Here is a 20,340-nt window from a genome sequence, read left to right as displayed (position 1 = left end):
CCTCAGACTGTTTCGATTTTTTGATATACATATGACAAGTAAAGCTAATCTAATCGAATAAATACTCAAAAAGAAAATGGACAAGTTGCACCTTCAAAGATTCATTGCTTCAGTGGCACAGAGCAACAGAGATCAAGCATCTCCATTTCTGACCTATAGTTTAAACCACTGGATTAGTGAGGCCTCCGTCGGTCAGGGTCACCCTTGGATGTTGCATCCCAGCTGTCTAGATATGTAAGCCAGAGCAGTATGATATGGAGAGCAAGCTGTTGCCCGTGCAGCAAGCTCCTCCTCTCCACGTAACTGATGAACCCAAAGGATGGCAGAGACCGATACATTTTGCCTGTCAATTTTGAACTCAGCGTAGGATTGCCTTAGGAACTCCAGCTCCGGATTTTCCCTTGGGGTTTACTCCCGAAGCCTTTCCCAGAGCTAGCGTAGTCGCAGGAAGCGGAGGTTTGAGATCAGTGTTTACCTTCTCCTAGATGAGCTGCCACCCACAGCTGACAAGCCCCATCTGCCCAAAGCGACTGGTTTGAGGCACCAGTAACCCGCTTTTGCCCTTTCTTCTGTCAAAGGACACAGTTCTTCTGGGCTTAGTAGCTAAGTCATACATGAAGGCCAGGAGCTGGACTTGGTCGTCAGAGGCTATTTGAGTCGCATGCCATTGAGAACAGTTAATATGCAGTGGGAACTTGTCTCCATTACCAGGCGTGCCTATAACAACCATGAGGAAACAAACCACTGGATTACAGGTAGAGAAAGGAACATACATCTAGCTTGTGCACATTGAGTCATTCAGCAAACAAACGTTTACAACTTCAACAAGAATTGATACTTTCATAGGAGATAATTAGGGAAGGAAAACATTTACACTTTATCCACTGTTTGCAAGAATTTACTTAAAGTACATGTTAACTTCTACCATCTGTATTACAAGGAAATATTCTAAACTGACACAAAATGATTTTGTTCTTGATATATACTACCAGCTCACAGTTTCAAATACGAACAATTTATCTGGCACCATTCCATTTAAAGTCATAAGGACATATTAATGCCGTCACATCTACTTAAAGTGAGTGAAGGAAAATTTAGGAGAAATATCAGAGGGTAGGTGCCTGGAACACAGTTACAGTGGTAGTGGTAGAGGTTGATACAATAGGACATTTAAAAGACTCTCAGATTGTACCGTAGAGTCACAGAATACTACAACACAGAAATAGGCTTTTCACCCATCTAGTCCATGTTGGCCTGGTTTTCTGCCAAGACCCATCTACCTGCACCTGGACCATTGCCCTCTGTACCGCTCTCACCTATGTATCTATCCAAGACTTCTCTTAAGTGTTACAACTGAACCCTAATCTATCACTTCACACCTGTGCTGCCCTCAGAGTGAAAATAGTTCCCCTCTCTTAAATATTTCACCTTTCATCCTAAACTATAACCTTTAGTTCCAGTCTTACCTGACCTGGGGGTGGGGGTGGGGGGGGGGGAAGGTCTGCATGCATTCACATTATTGATACCGCTCCTAATTTTTTTATATATATACCTCAATAAGTTCTCACCTCATTCTCCAGTGCTCCAGGTAATAAAGTGCTAATCTATCCCTGTAACTCAAGTTGTTAAATCCCGGAAAGAAAGACATATGGATGTAAGGAAAATAAAGGGTTATGGACTGTTTAGGATGGGAAGGGTTAGGTTGATCATGGAATATGTTTATATTGGTAGGCAAAACATTGTGGGACAAAAGGCCCCTGCCTGTACTGTACTCCTCTATGTTCTCGGAGTTATGGATGGGAACTGGTTTCCTAAGACAGACCATTATTGAATTCTATGGACCCCAGAATCACTCAGCTGTTCACCAAGCAAAGTTTAGCATAATTAGTTATATTCCAGCACAAAATCATTGTGGTTTTCCATGTTCCAGCTGTGACAAATGGGCACCATTGGAGATGATTCTGCAATCCTGCACCGTTTCCAAACGTGTGCTGCATTGAATAGTCTAGCATGTCGGACAGAGGCTCTTAAATATGGAACAGCACAAAGTGTAGTGATGTGGGGTGGTTTGAAGTAAATTCATATCATACTTCAATATCAGTAGATCAATCATATCAGTTGACAACTCTTAGAAACATAGAAAACCTACAGCACATTACAGACCCTCCAGCCCACAAAGCCGTGCCGAACATATCCTTACCTTAGAAATCATCTAGGGTTACCCATAGCCCTCCATTTTTCTAAGCTCCATGTACCTATCCAGGAGTCTCTTAAAAGACCCTATCATATCCGCTTCCACCACTGTCGCTGGAGGCCCTTTCCACGCACTCACCACTCTCTGCATAAAAAACTTACCCCGACAACTCCTCTGTACCTACTTCCAAACACCTTAAAACTGTGCCTTCTTGTGCTAGCCATTTCAGCCCTGGGAGAAAGCCTCTGACTATCCACATGATCAATGCCTCTCATCATCTTATGCACCTCTATCAGGTCACCTCTCATCCTCCATCGCTCCGAGGAGAAAAGGCCGAGTTTTCTCAACCTATTCTCATAAGGCATGCTCCCCAATCCAGGCAACATCCTTGTAAATCTCCTCTGCACCCTTTCTATGGTTTCCACATCCTTCTTATAGTGAGGTGACGAGAACTGAGCACAGTACTCCAAGTGCGGTCTGACCAGGTCCTATATAGCTGCAACACTACCTCCTGGCTCCTAAACTCAATCCCACGATTGATGAAGGGCAATGCACCATGTGTCTTCTAAACCACAAAGTCAACTTGCACAGCAGCTTTGAGTGTCCTCGGACCCCAAGATCCCTCTGATCCTCCACAGTGCCAGGATTCTTACCATAAATACTATATTCTATCATCATATTTGACCTACCAAAATTAACCACTTCATGCTTATTTGGGTTGAACTCCATCTGCCACTTCTCAGCCCAGTTTTGCATCCTATCAATGTCACATTGTAATCTCTGACAGCCCTCCACACTATCCACAACACCCCCAACCTTTGTGTTATCAGCAAATTTACTAACCCATCCCTCCACTTCCTCATCCAGGTCATTTATAAAAATCATGAAGAGTAGGGGTCCCAGAACAGGTCCCTGAGGTACATTACTGGTCATCGACCTCCATGCAGAATATGACCTGTCTACAGCCACTCTTTGTCTTCTGTGGGCAAGCCATTTCTGGATCTACAAAGCAATGTCCCCTTGGATGCCATGCGTCCTTACTTTCTCAATAAGCCTCACATGGGGTACCTTATCAAATACCTTGCTGAAATCCATATACACTACATCTACTGCTCTACCTTATTCAATATGTTTAGGCACGTCCTCAGAAAATTCAATCAGGCTTGTAAGGTATGACCTGCCTTTCACAAAGCCATCCTGACTACTCGTAATCATATTAGGCCTCTCCAAATGTTCATAAATCCTGCCTGTCAGGATCTTCTCCATCAACTTACCAATCACTGAGGTAAGACTCACTGGTCTGTAATCTCTACTACCTTGCTTGAATAAAGGAAAAACATCTGCAATCCTCCAATCCCCTGGAACCTCTCCTGTCCCCATTGATGATGTAAATATCATCGCCAGAGGCTCAGCAATCTCCTCCCTTGCCTTCCACAGTATCCTGGGGTACATCTCGTCCAGTCCCGGTGACTTATCCAACTTGATGCTTTTCAAAACCTCCAGCACATCCTCTTTCTTGATATCTACATGTTCAAGCTTTTCAGTCTGCTGTAAGTCATCCCTACAATCGCCAAGATCCTTTTCCATAGTGAATACTGAAGCAAAGTATTCATTAAGTACCTCTGCTATCTCCTTCGGTTCCATACACACTTTTCCACTGTCACACTTGATTGGTCCTATTCTCTCACATCTCATCCTCTTGCTCTTCACATACTTGTAGAATGCCTTAGGGGTTTTCCTTAATCCTGTCCACCAAGGCCTTCTCATGGTCTCTTCTGGCTCTCCTAATTTCATTTTTAAACTCCTTCCTGCTAGCCTTATAATCTTCTAGATCTCTATCATTACGTAGTATTTTGAATCTTTTGTAAGCTTTTCTTTTCTTCTTGAATAGATTTACAATAGTCTTTGTACACCATGGTTCCTGTACCCTACCATCCTTTCCCTGTCTCAATGGAACGTACCTATGCAGAACTCCGTGCAAATATCACCTAAACATTTGCCACATTTCTTCCATACATTTCCCTGAGAACGTGTGTTCCCAATTTATGCTTCCAAGTTCCTGCATGATAGCTTCATATTTCACCTTACTCCAATTAAACACTTTCGTAACTTGTCTGTTCCTATCCCTCTCCAATGCTATGGTAAAGGAAATAGAATTGTGATCACTATCTCCAAAATGCTCTCCCACTGAGAGATCTGTCACCTGACCAGGTTCATTTCCCAATACCATATCAAGTACAGCCTCTCCTCTTGTAGGCTTATCTACATATTGTGTCAAGAAACCTTCCTAAACACACCTAACAAACTCCATCACATCTAAACCCCTTGCTCGAGGGAGATGCCAATCAATATTTGGGAAATTAAAATCTCCCACCACAACAACAATGTTATTATTGCATCTTCCCAAAATCTGTCTCCCTATCTACTCCTTGATGTCCCTGTTACTAATTGGGCGGTCTATAAAAAACACCCGGTAGGGTTATTGACCCTTTCCTGTTCCTCAATTCAACCGACAGAGACTCCTTAGACAATCCCCCCATGACTTCTTCTTTTACTGCAGCCGTGCACTATCTCTGATCAACAGTGCCACGCCCCCACCTCTTTTGCCTCCCTCCCTGTCCTTTCTGAAACATCTAAAGCTTGGCACTCGAAGTAACCATTCCTGGCCCTGAGCCATTCAGTCTCTGTATTGGCGACAACATCATAGCTCCAAGTACTGATCCATGCTCTAAGCTCATCTGCTTTGTTCATAATACTCATTGCATTAAAATAGATGCATCTCAAGCCATCGGTCTGAGCGCGTCCCTTCCCCATCACCTACCTATCCTCCCTCTCACACTGTCTCCAAGCTTTCTCTATTTGTGAGCCAACTGCCTCTTCCTCCGTGTCTTCAGTTCAGTTCCACCCCCCAACAATTCTAGTTTAAACTCTCCCCAATATCCTTTTCAAATCTCCCCGCCAGGATATTGGTCACCCTGGGATTCAAGTTCAACCTATCCTTTTTGTACAAGTTACACCTGCCCCAAAAGAGGTCCTAGTGATCCAGAAATCTGAATCCCTGCCCCCTGCTCCAATCCCTCAGCCACATATTTATCCTCCAGCTCATTCTATTCCTATACTCACTGTCACATGGCACAGGCAGTAATCCTGAGGTGACTACCTTTGCGGTCCTGCTTCTCAACTTTCTTCTTAACTCCATGGAGTCTGTTTTCAGGACCTTCTCCCTGTTCCTACCTATGTCATTGGTACCAATATGTACCATGACCTCAGGCTGTTCTCCTTCCCACTTCAGGACATTGTGGACGCGATCAGAATTATCCCGGACCCTGGCACCTGGGAGGCAAACTACCATCCGTGTTTATTTCCTACGTCCACAGAATCACCTGTCTGACCCCTAACTATAGAGTCCCCCTACCACTGCTGCCATCTTCTTCCTTTCCCTACCCACCTGAGACACAGGGCCAGACTCTGTGTCAGAGGCGCGACCACTGTTGCTTCCCCCAGGTAGGCCGTTTCCCCACCCCCAACAGTACTCAAACAGGAATGCTTATTGTTAAGGGGGACAGCCACTGGGGTACTCTATAGTATCTCACTCTTGCCCTTCCCTCTCCTGACTGTTACTCACTTATCTGTCTTCCGAGGCCCCTGTGTCCTCTTATTCCATTCTAGAGAAGTGCACTTCAAATGTACATTTGGCCTTGAACAACATAAGATTAGTACTGAGAAGTCCCAAGAAATGGTTAGGGAGAAATTCAGATGCTTTAGAGATAAACTATTTCCTCAACCATTTAATTTGGACTAACAGCTACCGCTTGGAAACCACTCCCACAACATATTCCCTTTAACTGGGCACCACGGGAGTGTCACAGCTGGCGCGGCGCTATTACAGCTTGGGGTGTTGAACTTTGGAGTTCAATTCTGATGCCATCTGTAAGGAGTCTGTGCATCATCCCCACGGAATGCGCGGGATTTCTCATGGTCCTCTGGTTTTCCTCCCACAGTCCAAAGATGTCCTGATTAGTAGGTTAATTGGTCATTGTAAATTGTCTCATAATTAGGCTAGGGCTAAATTGGGGATTGCTGGGCGATGTGGCTAGTATGGCCAGAAGAGCCTGTTCCACGTTGTATCTCTAAATAAATAAATATTTCATACTTTTAATCATTACCAGTATTCAGAATATTTTATTACCTTTTGGATATAAAAAGGCCTCCTTAGATATAATTATCCCTCATAAATGTAAGGTCAAAACAATAATTTTACAGTGACATAATAATCAGTGCACATCACTAAACTACCCCGCTTCTAGTTAAATTATAATCACGCATACCATCCAGTTTGCATTTCCATTTACAAGTTGGATAGGAATTAAGGAAGATTTATTTTCTTAAGGGTTTGCTTATTTCCAAGCCCAAGCTCACTATTATCTATCACACAGGTAATGAGACTACTTGTATGGCTGATCACCAGGATAACCTCCTGATTAAAGCTCTAAACAACAAGAGACATTAACTTGGAAATCCCAACTCCACGACAGTACAGTTGAATGACTGTACCGTATATGAGCTGACAATTAAAGTGAGCTTGTTTGAGTCACTCAAGGTTTTTATGTAGGCATTGTATCTAGCAGTCATTGTCATTTTTTTTTGGATGTGCCAGGGACAGCATTCTGGTTTAAAAAGTCATGGGGGAAGGGGGAATGAAGCTCAGAAAGTGTCAGACTGGGCATGTGTGGGAGGCCTGATATTGTCTGAACTGGTGGCATGGAAAATTCATGCACATACCTCATTACTATTAATGTTAATAATTAGACAGCACTAATCATGCTATTGGTTGCAGAAATAAATGTGTTGGTGAGCACCAATTAGAACCAGCAAGTGATAATTGAATTGGTTCCTGCTCATCTTAATGGGAAGGTGCATAGTGACTGCAAATGTTGCTGGAAGTCATTGCACAGATCACTACTCATGATTGCTGAATCTGGAATATAGAAAGTTCTCTGTTTATCTTGTACTGCTCTTGGGACATAAATGGGAGAGGAGCAAAATCTATTACCCACAGAAGGAAATGTACTCTTTAAGATGCAATGAGTAGTGAGTGTTTAGGAAGCTGATAACAGAGGTCATGAGCTAAGGACCAGGAAACAGTGCAGGAAGAAGTTTACATGTGGTCAACCTCAGAGAAAGCAGCTACTCTCGCCCACTCTGAACAATTGACCATTATCTTCGCACATTGCTCATGCATCATTGCTTACCAACCCGCTCCTCAAACAGCAATCTCCGTTGAACAGCTTTTGGAAATGACTCTCGTTTTGCTGCCACTTCTTGTACATTTAGCACTATCCGACACAAACATCCACTGCCCAAAGCTTGTTTACAATGCTAGCAACTTCAATGCACTGGGGCATCTGGGGCCTTTCAGTTGATTACTCAGGATTGTTGATGTACCAGTGTGGAGTCTGCTGATCTGCTGAGCTCTCACACAGTGACAGCATTTAACCTCACATTCTACCAATCCTTTTACACTGCTCATTAACCTGCTAGCACTGGCTACTGCTGCTACTGGGGCTGACAGAAACAGGACCTTCCATTCCCAGAGCAGCTTCAGAATCTGTATCAGGTTTACCATCACTGTCATAAGACCAGAAGGCATAGGAGCATAATTAGGCCATTCAGCCCACCATTTGCTCTACCATTTCATCAAGGCTGATCCATATCCCTCTCAACCCCATTCCCCTGCCTTCTCCCCATAACGTTTCACGCCCTGACTAATCAAGAACGTATCGATCTCTGCATAAATACACCCAATGACATGTTGTCCACAGCTGCCTGTGGCGATGAATTCCACAGATTCACCAGTCGCTGGCTAAAAAAATTCCCTCTCATCTCTGTTCTAAATGGACATCCTTCTATTCTGAGGCTGTGTCCTTTGGCTCTAGATGCACTTCACCATAGGAAATATCCTCTCCGCATCCACTGTATCGAGGCCTTTCAACATTGGATAGGTTTCAATGAGATCACTCTAAATTCAAGCCAGTACAAGCCCAAAGATATCAATCGCTCCTCACACTATAAGAGTCCTTCACTCCTGAATCATTCTTATGAACCTCTCTGAACCCTCTCCAATGTCAGTCAGCTGATCCTCTCTTAAATAAGGGGCCCAAAACTGCTCACAATACTCCAGTCAGGCCTCTCCAGTGCCTTATAAAGGCTCAGCAGTACATCCTTGCATTTTATTCCAATCTTCTCAAAACAAATGTTAACATTGCATTTCCCTTCCTCATCATTGACTCAACCTACAAATTAACCTTTAGGGAATCCTGCACGAGGACTCCCAAGTCCCTTTGCACCTCAGTTTTTTGAATTTTCTCCCTGTTTAGAAAATAGTCTATGCTTTTATTTCTTCTAGCAAAGTATACAACCACACACTTCCCAACACTGTATTCCATCTGCCATTTATTTACCCATTCTTCTAATCTGTCTAAGTCCTTCTGCAAACCTGCTTTTCCAACATTACATGCCCCTCCACCTATCTTCCTATCATCCACAAACTCGACCACAAAACCAATAATTCCATCATCCAGATCACTGACATACAACGTAAGAAGAAACAATCCCAAAACTGGACCCTGCGGAAGACCACTAGTCACCGACAGCCAATCAGAAAATGTTCCGTTTTTTTCCCATTCTTTGCCTCCTGCCAACCTGCTAGTGCTCTATCCGTGCTGGTATCTTTTCTGTGATATCATAGGCTCTTATCTTGTTAAGCAGCCTCGTGTGAGGCACCTTGTCAAAGTTCTTTTGTAAAACCAAGTTCACAACATTCACTGATGCTCCTTTAACTATTCTGGTCGTTAGTTTCCCAATTAATTCCAACAGATTTGTCAGGCAAGATTTTCTCTTAAGGAAACAATGCTGACTTTGACCTATTTTATTATGTGCCTCCAAGTACCCCAAAACCTCATCCTTCATAATCGACTCCAACATACTCCAACCCACTGGCCAGGCTAATTAGCCTATAATTTCCTTTCTTCTGCCTCCTTCCCTTCTGGAAGAGTTGAATAACATTTTCAATTTTCCAGTCCGCTGGAACCATGCCAGGATACATTGATTTTAGAAAGATCATTACTCATGCCTTTGCAATCCCTTCAGCCACTTCTTTCAGAACCCTAAGGTTTGGTCCATCTGGTTCAGGTGACTTACCTACCTTCAGACCGTTCAGAGCCACACCATCCCTTCTGCCTTCATAGAACATAGAACATAGAATAGTACAGCGCATTACAGGCCCTTCGGCCCACAATGTTGTGCCGACCCTCAAACCCTGCCTCCCATATAACCCCCCACCTTAAATTCCTCCAGATACCTGTCTAGTAGTCTCTTAAACTTCACGAGTGTATCTGCCTCCACCATTTACTCAAGCAGTGCATTCCACGCACCAACCACTCTCTGAGTAAAAAGCCTTCCCCTAATATCCCCCTTGAACTTCCCACCCCTTACCTTAAAGCCATGTCCTCTTGTATTGAGCAGTGGTGCCCTGGGGAAGAGGCGCTGGCTATCCACTCTATCTATTCCTCTTATTATCTTGTACACCTCTATCATGTCTCCTCTCATCCTCCTTCTCTCCAAAGAGTAAAGCCCTAGCTCCCTTAATCTCTGATCATAATGCATACTGTCTAAACCAGGCAGCATCCTAGTAAATCTCCTCTGTACCCTTTCCAATGCTTCCACATCCTTCCTACAGTGAGGCGACCAGAACTGGACACAGTACTCCAAGTGTGGGCTAACCAGAGTTTTATAGAGCTGCATCATTACGTCACGACTCTTAAACTCTATCCCTTGACTTATGAAAGCTAACACCCCATAAGCTTTCTTAACTACCCTATCTACCTGTCTGTCCGTTCAAAACAATAGACATCCTTGGATGTTAAGCTCCCAACTATAATATTTTTTCAACTCTGACTCAGTGACGTCCACAACCTCACACCTGCCTATCTCTAACTATGCTCCAAGATCATCTACCTTATTCCACATACTATGTACATTCAAATATAATGCCTTCAATCCTGTATACATCACTCTTTTCAATTTTGTCCTCCGTTTACACTGCAACTCATCCCACTGACTGCAATTTTGCCCTAAAATCACCTGTCCTATCTCAAAGTCTCATTACGCACTGTTTATGCACACAGGATGTGCATGGCACAACTGGCAGGTGTGTTTAAAGACATTTTTAAGCTCTCCCTCTCCCTGTGTAGAGTGCCCTCCTGCTTCAAGACATCCACCATTGTCCCTGTATCTAAAAAGACCACGATGACATATCTGAACGACTAGCGTCCTGCTGCATCCACCTCAATGATAAGCAAATGGTTTGAGAGGCTGGTCAAGGACTATATCTGCAGCACGCTGCTACCCACACTGGATCCCCTACAATTCGCCTATCAACACAACAGATCATCAGATGGTGCAATAGCCACAGCTCTACACACTGTCCTTACACATCTGGAGAAGAGGAATGCTTATGTGAAAATGCTGTTCTTGGACTACAGTTCGGCATTCAACACTATAATTCCATCCAGGCTCGACAAGAAGCTCAGGGACCACACTGCCTTGTGTAGCTGGACTTCCTCACCTCTGCCCCTCTGACCCTCAACACAGGTGCCCCTCAGGGCCGTGTACTAAGCCCCCTCCTTTATTCTCTGTATACCCATGACTGTGTTGCCACCCACAGCTCCAATCTGCTAATTAAATTTGCAGATGATACTACACTTACTGGCCTAATCTCAAATAATAATGAGGCAGCCTACAGAGAAGAAGTCATCACCCTGACAGAGTGCTGTCAAGAAGACAACCTCTCCCTCAATGTCGCAAAAGTAAAGGAGCTGGTTGTGGACTACAGGAGGAATGGAGATAGGCTAACCCCTATAGATATCAATGGATCTGGGGTTGAGAGAGCGAACAGTTTTAGGTTCCTCGGTATAGACATCACCGAGGATCTCATGTGGTCTGTACATACTGGCTTTGTGGTGAAAAAGACACAATAGAGCCTCTTTCACCTCAGACGGTTGAAGAAGATTAGTGTGAGCTCCCAAATCCTAAGAACTTTCTAAAGGGGCACAATTGAGAGCATCTTGACTGGCTGCATCACTGCCTGGTATGGGAACTGTACTTCCCTCAATCACAGGACTCTGCAGAGAGTGGTGCAGACAGTATCTGTAGATGTGAATTTCCCACTATTCAGGTCATTTACAAAGACAAGTGTGTAAAAAGGGCCCGAAGGATCATTGGGGAGCCGAGTCACCCCAACCACAAACTATTCCAGCTGCTACTATCTGCAACATGAAAGCCAGGACCAACAGGCTCCGGAACAGCTTCTTCCACCAGGCCATCAGACTGCTTAATTCATGCTGACACAACCGTATTTTTATGTGTATTGACTACCCTGTTGTACATAATATTTATTATAAATTACTATAATTGCACATTGCACATTTAGGTGGAGACGTAATGTAAAGATTTTTACTCCTCATGTATATGAAGGATGTAAGTAATAAAGTCAATTCGATAAACCAACAACCCTGTCCTCAGCCCTATCACTTCCGTTCCCATCCCCCTGCCAAATCAGTATAAATCCTCCCTCAATGCTCCAGCAAGCCAGTCTGCAAGGATATTAGTCCCCCCTTGGTTTAGGTGTAACATATCCCTTTTGTCCAGGTCATACCCTCCTCAGAAGAGATCCCAATGATCCATAAATCCAAAACCTTGCCCATTGTACTAGTTTCTCAGCCACATGTCAGCCATCATCCTATTCCTACCCAAACTAGCTACCCCAGAGGACCTACTTTTCAGCTTTCTACCTAGCACGCTAAACTCTCTCTTCAGGACCTTCTGGCTTTTCATGCCTGTCATTGGTGCTAATATGTACCAACACTTCTGGCTGCTCATCCTCCCCTTTAGAATGCTATGGACTCAATTCAAGACGACCCTGACCCTGTCACCTGGGAGTCTCTATTACATTCACAGAACCTCATGTCTGCTCCTCGGACTATGGAGTCCACTATCACTAGTACAGTCCCCTTCACTCCCTTTCCCTTCAGAGCCACCTTGCTAGACTCAGTGCCAGAGACCTGATTGCTGTGGCTCCATCACCTCCCCCCCGCCACCAGTAGGTCAACACTATCTAACATGGTATACTTGTGATTGAGGGGAACAGTCTGTGCTGGCTGCCTCCTTCCCTTCCCTCTCCTGGCAGTCACCAAGGTAACTGCCTCTTGCAACTTAGAGGCGACTGCCTCCCTGGAGCTCCTATCTATCAGGTCCTTGGTCTCCTGTGTGAGTAGAAGACCTTCGAGCTGCAGCTCAAGTTCCTTAACCCGTTCTCTGACGAGCTGCAGCTCGGTGCACCTGGAGCTATGAAATGTGTTGTTTTTGTGGCATCAGTACAGTACAAGTCATAAAAATGATCCTGTTACAATGATAAATAAATTGCGGAAAAGAGGAATAATGAGGTCGTGTTCATGGGTTCATGGACCATTCAGAAATCTGATGGCAGAGGGAAAAAGCCCTACCTAAGACATTCAGTGTGGGTCCTCAGGCTCATGTACCTCCTCCCCGATGGGAGTAATGTGACGAGAGTATGTCCCAGATGGTGAGGGTCTTTGCACATGTACTGTATGTAGAGACAGTAGAGTAGCAGCTAAGCACGCATCATTGAGGTACACCTCTGTTGTTTGTCAGCGAGGAGATGTTATTTAATGATCCACACTGACTGTGGTCTCCTGATGAGGAAGCTGAGGATCCATCTGCAGAAGGAAGTCATGTTCACTGCCTCCTGGACTCCAGATCCACAAAGTTCCCTGATGTATGCTGCAAATAGTAGGGGAGCATTGCAGTGGAATACAGGCACAGGCCCATATGGAAGGAATGAACAGAATGGGTAGATGACATCTGCATTAATTATTGTTCTTTCATTGGATGAAAAGACATGAGTGACGATGTTTAGAGCGAGAGTAAGCTGAGTGCAGCAACAGACATGGGTGTTCAAATGGAATAGCTGAAATTTACCCCAAATAACAGGTCTTTTCCTGGCCAGAACAGAGCTGTCTTTGACCCTCTTTCTCCTTCTCCTCCTCCTGTTCCCTATCTGTTGGCAATGGCTGAGCTCAGGGGATATTGGATGACACAGCAACAGCAGTATTTCTCTAGATGTGTCCACTCATTGCTTCAGCACACCTATCGATTGTTCACAATATTATAAGTTCTAAGGTCGTTGTTTCTAAATGTCCACTGTAAGATGACATAGTGGTGGCTTTAATCATTCAACTAAAGAAACCCTCAGATCACCATTGAGAGCACAGTAGGTTGTCTGAGGATAATGGCTTCAGCCTGGATACACCAAGCTGACCATGTTGGAATCTCTGACTGTGGATCACTGATGGCAGGTTTACAGGTGAGGTGTGTTTCTTTTTCCATGGAGATGCGGCCAATGCCACCTACTTACAGTATACTGCTCCAAGGACCTCAGATCCCAGGACATGGCTCATAGATGGTTGTTGGTTTGCAGCGGAGGAGGTGGAGGATGGGTGCGGAGGGTGAGCTTTGATTGCAGTTGTTCCTCCACTTGGGCTTACTGACTGATGGGCAAAGCAAGGACGCTGGCAAAGCTTCATGCCACCTGCTGTTTGTCCTTAGAAGGAGATAAATTCTGCTGTCCTGGTGAACAGGAGCCTCTGTGATGGACTGGTGGACTGCACACTGGGATGTGTGACAAATACCAGCAGCTGCCGTCTAGCCCGATACTGTGCAATGAAATCCAACACTATTGTGACCTCTACTTCAATCGCAGAGTGGTAGTGGTCTTGCTGTGTGGTTGCAGCTGTGCCTGCAGCAATTGGCAGATTTCTCTGACCACCTTCTTGGTGAAACACAACCTCTCTAGTGACTGTTTCTCAATTAGATACACGTATTAAATTTCCTCTGTAGTTTGGGCCTCCTGTTCAGGGGAGTTCTCCCCCTCCCCTGTCGCAATAGGTATTCCTGCTTGGGTGGTTCATTCTGCTGGCTTTCTCTGTAACTAGTCTATTGGTTCCACATCAAAATGCCCATCACTGTGGCCCATAGGGTCGAGAAAATTCCTCCTGTCTTTGGCCAAAGTGAAAACCTTTGTATGATGAACAAAATAACTTATTTCTCAACAAACCTGTAGGTTACCGAAGATCTTTTAACATTAAGCAGATTGGTTGAGGTGGTTGGCTTTGGAAGGGAGTTAGTGGCCTCTGTTGCTGCTGTTGAATCCAGGTTTTTGGAAGTGTGCATAGTTGCACATTAGATCCATTGAAGTGGCTGAGTTATGAGGGCAGGTGTGAATTTAGCTTAGAATGAGGATTTACACAATCAACTAACAGTTAGCTGATCTTAGGAATCCTCATTTTAAGCTAACTTAACACCTGCCCTCAGAACTCAGCCACTTCAATCCACCTAATGTTAGTTAGCTCTAACTAACTGGTCTGTACTATATGAAGGAGAAGAAAGCCCCTAACTCTGAGTGGAGTCATCGGGACACCGTCATGACGGAAGTTGTTTAGCAGGCTTTCTTATTTTTACGAGACCGAGTTGCTAGCTCGACGCTCAACCCAGCACGGATGGAAAGCGTGCAAGGGAGCTGGCTGGATTTGAACTCTGGAGCCTTCACTGCGAAGTTGGGCGCTGATGCCACCACGCCACCAGCCGGCTTCTGTACTGTATACTTGTAGCATATGCACAGTGCACCAGCTATTACACTACCCAACATCTTGGTCACCAGGAATGGTGCTAAAATATTGCTACCATTGCCAGAAAAAAAATATAGAAAGCTACGACACATCACAGGTCCTTCGGCCCACAATGTTGTGTCGACCATGTAACCTACTCTAGAAACTGCCTAGAATTTCTGTTCCCTACTGCCACCATTGGAACTAGATGCATTTTTTCATTCACAGTGCTGAACTAGGTGAGGGTAACAATCCAGCTCCCCAAAGAGGTCCAATTAACATCTTGTTTAACTTCTTGTTTTAGTTCCACAGTTTCTGGCTTAGTTTCTTCCTCTTCTTGCTTTTCTTCCATCTTGACACCAGACATCGGTGCTTCAGGAACAGTCTCTGTGTATTTTTATGGGGACACAGGCCATCAGATTGGTGCACAAGAGACAGACATTGAGTATGAGCAGTCTGCCATGTTAGTATTAAATCAGGATGCATAGTATTGGTTGTGGACAGTAATTGCTACTTGAAGTTTTTATTGATAATGTCACTTAACATTTGCTATGACTATAAGAATTTAAATGGCAATATTTGAGGAGCCCTTTAATAAATTTCACACCGTTTGTAAGTGCTCCTCATTTTTCCATTCAGTGAATGTCCAGGAGAGATTAAGGATTCAGAGAACACAGGCAATAGACAGAAAGGAAATAGCAAAAATAGCTGCAAGCATTATGGTGCTTGCATATATAAGTTAATGGATTTACATAGGCATGATAACACAAAAGGAGCAGAAAGATCTTGGTATACGAGTCCATATGGTGGATAAAGTGGTGAAGGAGATACAGGGGATGCTTGCCTTCGTTAGCCAGGGTGTAGAACGTAAGAACATAATGGTCATAGTACAACTTTATTAACCTTTGGTTAGGTCATTTCTAGAGTACAGTATGCTTATTGTTTGGAAATACAGAAGGAAAATGTATTGACAATGGTTGCGATAGTCTAGAATCAGAATCAGAATCAGATTTATTATCACCGGCACATGACGAGAAATTTGTTAACTTAGCAGCAGCAGCAGTTCAATGTAATACATAATCTAGCAGAGAAAAGAATAATAATAAAAAATTAAAAATAATAATAATAAACAAGTAAATCAATTACATATATTGAATAGATTGAAAAAAAACGTGCAAAAACAGAAATACTGTAAATTATAAAAAAGTGAGGTAGTGTCCAAAGATTTAATGTCCATTTAGGAATCAGATGGCAGAGGGGAAGAAGCTGTTCCTGAATTGTTGAGTGTGTGCCTTCGGGCTTCTGTACCTCCTACCTGATGGTAACAGTGAGAAAAGGATATGTCCTGGGTTCTGGAGGTCCTTAATAATGGACACTGTCTTTCTGAGACACCACTCACTGAAGATGTCCTGGGTACTTTGTAGGCTAGTATCCAAGATGGAACTGACAATATTTACAACCTTCTGCAGCTTCTTTCAGTCCTGTGCAGTAGCCCCTCCATACCAGACGGTGATGCAGCCTGTCAGAACGCTCTCCGAGATACAACTATAGAAGTTTTTGAGTGTATTTGTTGACATGCCAAATCTCTTCAAACTCCTAATAAAGTATAGCTGCTGTCTTGCCTTCTTTATAGCTATGTTGGGACCAGGTTAGATCCTCAGAGACCTTGATGCCCAGGAACTTGAAGCTGCTCACTCTCTCCACTTCCGATCCTTCTATGAGGATTGGTATGTGTTCCATTCCTGAAGTCCACAATCAGGTCTTTTGTCTTACTGATGTTGAGTGCTGGGTTGTTGCTGCACTAGTTGGCATATCTCATTCCTGTACACCCTCTCGTCATCACCTGAGATTCTACCGACAATGGTTGTATCATCAGCAAATTTATAAATGGTATTTAAGCTACGTCCAGCCACACAGTCATGTGTATATAGAGAGTAGGGCAGTGGGCTAAGCATGCACCCCTGAGGTGTGTCAGTGTTGATTGTCAGCGAGGAGGATATGTTATCACCAGTCCACACAGATTGTGGTCTTCCGGTTAGGAAGTCGAGGATCCAATTGCAGAGGGAGGTACAGAGGACCAGGTTCTGTAACTTCTCAATCAGGATTGTGGGAATGATGGTATTAGATACTGAGCCATGGAAATGTCCTTACCATGTTAGATGATCTTCTAATCATCCATGATAGGAAAGGATGTGACTGAACTGGGGAGGAGATTTACTTGGATAACGCCTGGACTGGAGTGCTTCATTTGTGAGAAGACACTGGGTAGGTTGGCTAGTTTTTGCTGGAACAGAGGAGGCTGAAGAGGACCTGACAGAGTTTGACAAAATTACAAGAAGCATAGATAGAGTAGGGTGAGAAATCTTTGCCCGTTAAGAATATGTAATAAAAACAGAGAGCATAGGTTTAAGTCGAGGAGTCCAAGGTTTAGACAGGACCTGAGAGTGGTTGCAATCTGGAATGAAATAAGCTTGAGAAGGCGGTGGAGGCAGGTACTCTCACAGCATTTCAAAAGTTTCTGATTGAGCAAACAGATGACCAAGGCGTAGACCATGTGCTAAATCAGATCAGTAGATGGGTACTTGAATACCAGCATGAATATAGTAGGCAGAAGGGCCAGCTTCCAATACGTATAACTCTATGACACAAACACGGTTCATAGTCATAGTCATACTTTACTGATCCTGGGGGAAATTGGTTTTCGTTAGGTGTAACCTAACCAGGAACAAACCATCATCAATAAGGTATGTTTTACTATAGTATTTTCTACAATGGAGCTCTCCTCTTGATCTCAAATTAACACTGAAGGCTACAGAGAAAGTCAGCTCAGTTCCACTCCTTGACCTCTTTGGCTGCTGACTCTACTACATTCTGATTGTTACCATAACAAGAGAGCTATGGATGGTGTTGAACCCAAGTGCAGAGTAAGGTCTAGAACTAATTAAGACTCAGACTTGAAATAAACAAGAAAGCGCAAACAAAATCCAAAGGCAAAAAAATCACAAATAGTCAAACTAGAAATGGAACTTCTAAGATAGAGCACTGAGTGCTCAGCACAAGGCCTTTAAGTACAGAGTTTCCATGAAGGAATATAGCAGGCTATAATCCACAGTCTGACTCTTAAAGGGACAGTGGCAGTTCACCATAATGTGGGGAATTGGAGCACAGAAGCTTGGATGCCTGCCGCTGTTCAGTGTGGAACATAACAGTTATGTTGACCTACTTCCCAAACTTCCTGGTTGTTCCCTCCCACCAGTCAATTACATTCTCTGTTGCATTTTGTAATTGCAGAAGCTAATTGAAAAAAAAACACAGGAGTCAGGAGACTGGTCTACTTCATTTTGTTTCCCCTCCATCTACTCAGTGAGGTGCTCACAAATGATGTGGTGACATAACGACGTATGCCATTCACATACTTCTTACGTATAACCTGTAATAAATTATGTAATTAACAAAGAATACGTAATTAAACAATATATTTACAATATTACTGAAATATTGAATTCACTACACTCCTCCCTGCTTAGCTATAAACTCCAACTCAATATAGAATGCATCTCAAATCAAATATATATCATTTTTTGAAGACCCTGACCTGGAATTACACTCTGATTTCAGTTCTTTTCAGGAATGGGACCCACACTCAGGGCCTTACGACCGGCCGCTTTTGATATCCCAAGGACGTGGCCTGGAAGACTAGCGTGCCTTCAGGGTGCCGGGTTTTCGTGGCTCTGGAGACGGGCTGATTCAAAGCCAGTGGCCCTGACTGAGGCGTTGCAGGAGAACACGGAACATTGGGAGCAACGGGTTAGCTGCTGTGGATTGTGTGTCCAGAGACCTGAGCTCTCTGGGCACGGAGCTTGGAAGAAGAGACACAACAGAATTTTAACATCATAAATTGGCGAGTTGTTTGTTATGTCTCCCATCTTTTTTTCCTTATTAGGTAAGAGAGAGCCTGTGGTTTGTTGAATTATCCGGTGAACAGGTAGACTTTGGGGTACTGCAAGTCTGTGTCTTTATTAATGCTTTGCTGCACACTTAAGTGTTCGGTGGGGGGGGGGGACTGATGCTTTTTTGCTGTTGGGGGAGGAGGGAGCTGGGGGGATGCTTTGGGGTTCTAATGTTTAACTGTCATTCATTTTTTGGGGCACTCGTCTGTTTTCGTGGATGTTTGTAAAGAAAAAGAATTTCAGGTTGTATATTGTATACATTTCTCTGACATTAAATGTACCTATTGAAATCTATTGCTCTTTAGTCATCTTATAAGGAAAACACTCGGCTTGGCAGGTGAGACTTGTGGCTGCGAAACTATCTCAGCTTCTGGGGCCTCCTCCATGGTGTTGTAGGAGTTGACTGGGACCACAGGAAATGGTTCTGACAGCTCTGGCATTCTTTCTTCTCCACCAATTGACTCTGCTCTCTGCAACTGAACAATGTGTTTTCTCAAGATGACATGAGGTGCAATCTCCACTGTGTAGGAGAGTGGTCCAGTTCTGTCCTTGCTTTCCAAGTACTCATTATTGATTATCTCTGCATTTCCTCACCGTGACTGCGTGTCCAGGAATGAAACAACAGATCTCTATGTCTGAGGAGCCCTCAATTTGTCTTAGATGTTTATCCTGCATACTCCATATGAGATTGGGTTTGAAGAGATCTAAGTTTATGCGCAAGGGACAGCCCATTAATAGTATGCTAGTGAGTTGTTGGCTGTGAGGTGTGATGTACTGAACTGGCGAGCTTCTGATTTAGTGTGTTTTGTTGATATTACTTGCCTCATGTTCTTTACAGTCTGGACAAACCTTTCTGCCAAGCCATTTGTAGCTGGGTGGTATGGTGCAGATGTAATATGTCTTATTTGATTCACTTTCAGGAATGACTGAAACTGTTCCACAACAAATTGAGGTCTAGTGTCACTGAACACCAGTCCTTGAGAAGAGCCTTCTCAGTACATCAACAGTGTGTGAGGCTGTGATGGAGCCTATTGGGAACAGTTCTGGCCACTTCGTAGCTGCATCCACTACTACCAAGAAATTTGTGCCCATGAATGGTCCAGCAGGATCCACATGAACCCTCTGCCTGGGTAGGCAATGCAGGCTATCCCCAGGGATGGAGAGGCGCTCCTCTTGGCATCTTCTGGATGTGCTGGCATCCCGAACAGTGCATGAAAAGCTGCTCGATCTGCTGATCTATCCCAGGCCAGCAGACAAACTTTTGAGCCAATACTTTCATTTTGACCATGCTGAGATGACTGGCATTCAGCTCCTCCAGCACTTTGGCTCTCAGCTTGAATGGTACAACAACTTGCAATCCACTTATAAGGCAACTCCTGTCAAGGACAAATTCATCCCAACGCTGGTAAAAATGGAGGAGCTGGAATGTCTGCTGCACATTCCAGCCATTTTG

The 20,340-nt window shown here is 44.0% G+C and overlaps 1 long non-coding RNA gene across 1 annotated transcript in view; it reads left to right on the top strand.

Annotated features, from left to right (window-relative positions):
• The window catches only part of LOC134355672 (uncharacterized), a 140,887-nt gene extending 121,960 nt beyond the window's left edge, over positions 1-18,927 (top strand). Inside the window, exon 3 of the long non-coding RNA XR_010020153.1 lies at positions 18,556-18,927. This is a non-coding gene — a long non-coding RNA (uncharacterized LOC134355672). The remainder of the gene's footprint in view (positions 1-18,555) is intronic.
• Positions 18,928-20,340: the final 1,413 nt, after the last annotated feature.

This window comes from Mobula hypostoma, chromosome 13 (assembly GCF_963921235.1).
Source record: "Mobula hypostoma chromosome 13, sMobHyp1.1, whole genome shotgun sequence".
In the NCBI taxonomy this organism is placed as follows: Eukaryota; Metazoa; Chordata; class Chondrichthyes; order Myliobatiformes; family Myliobatidae; genus Mobula; species Mobula hypostoma.
The sequence above is the reverse complement of the archived record's forward strand: the minus strand, read 5'-3'. Positions and strand labels throughout refer to the sequence as shown.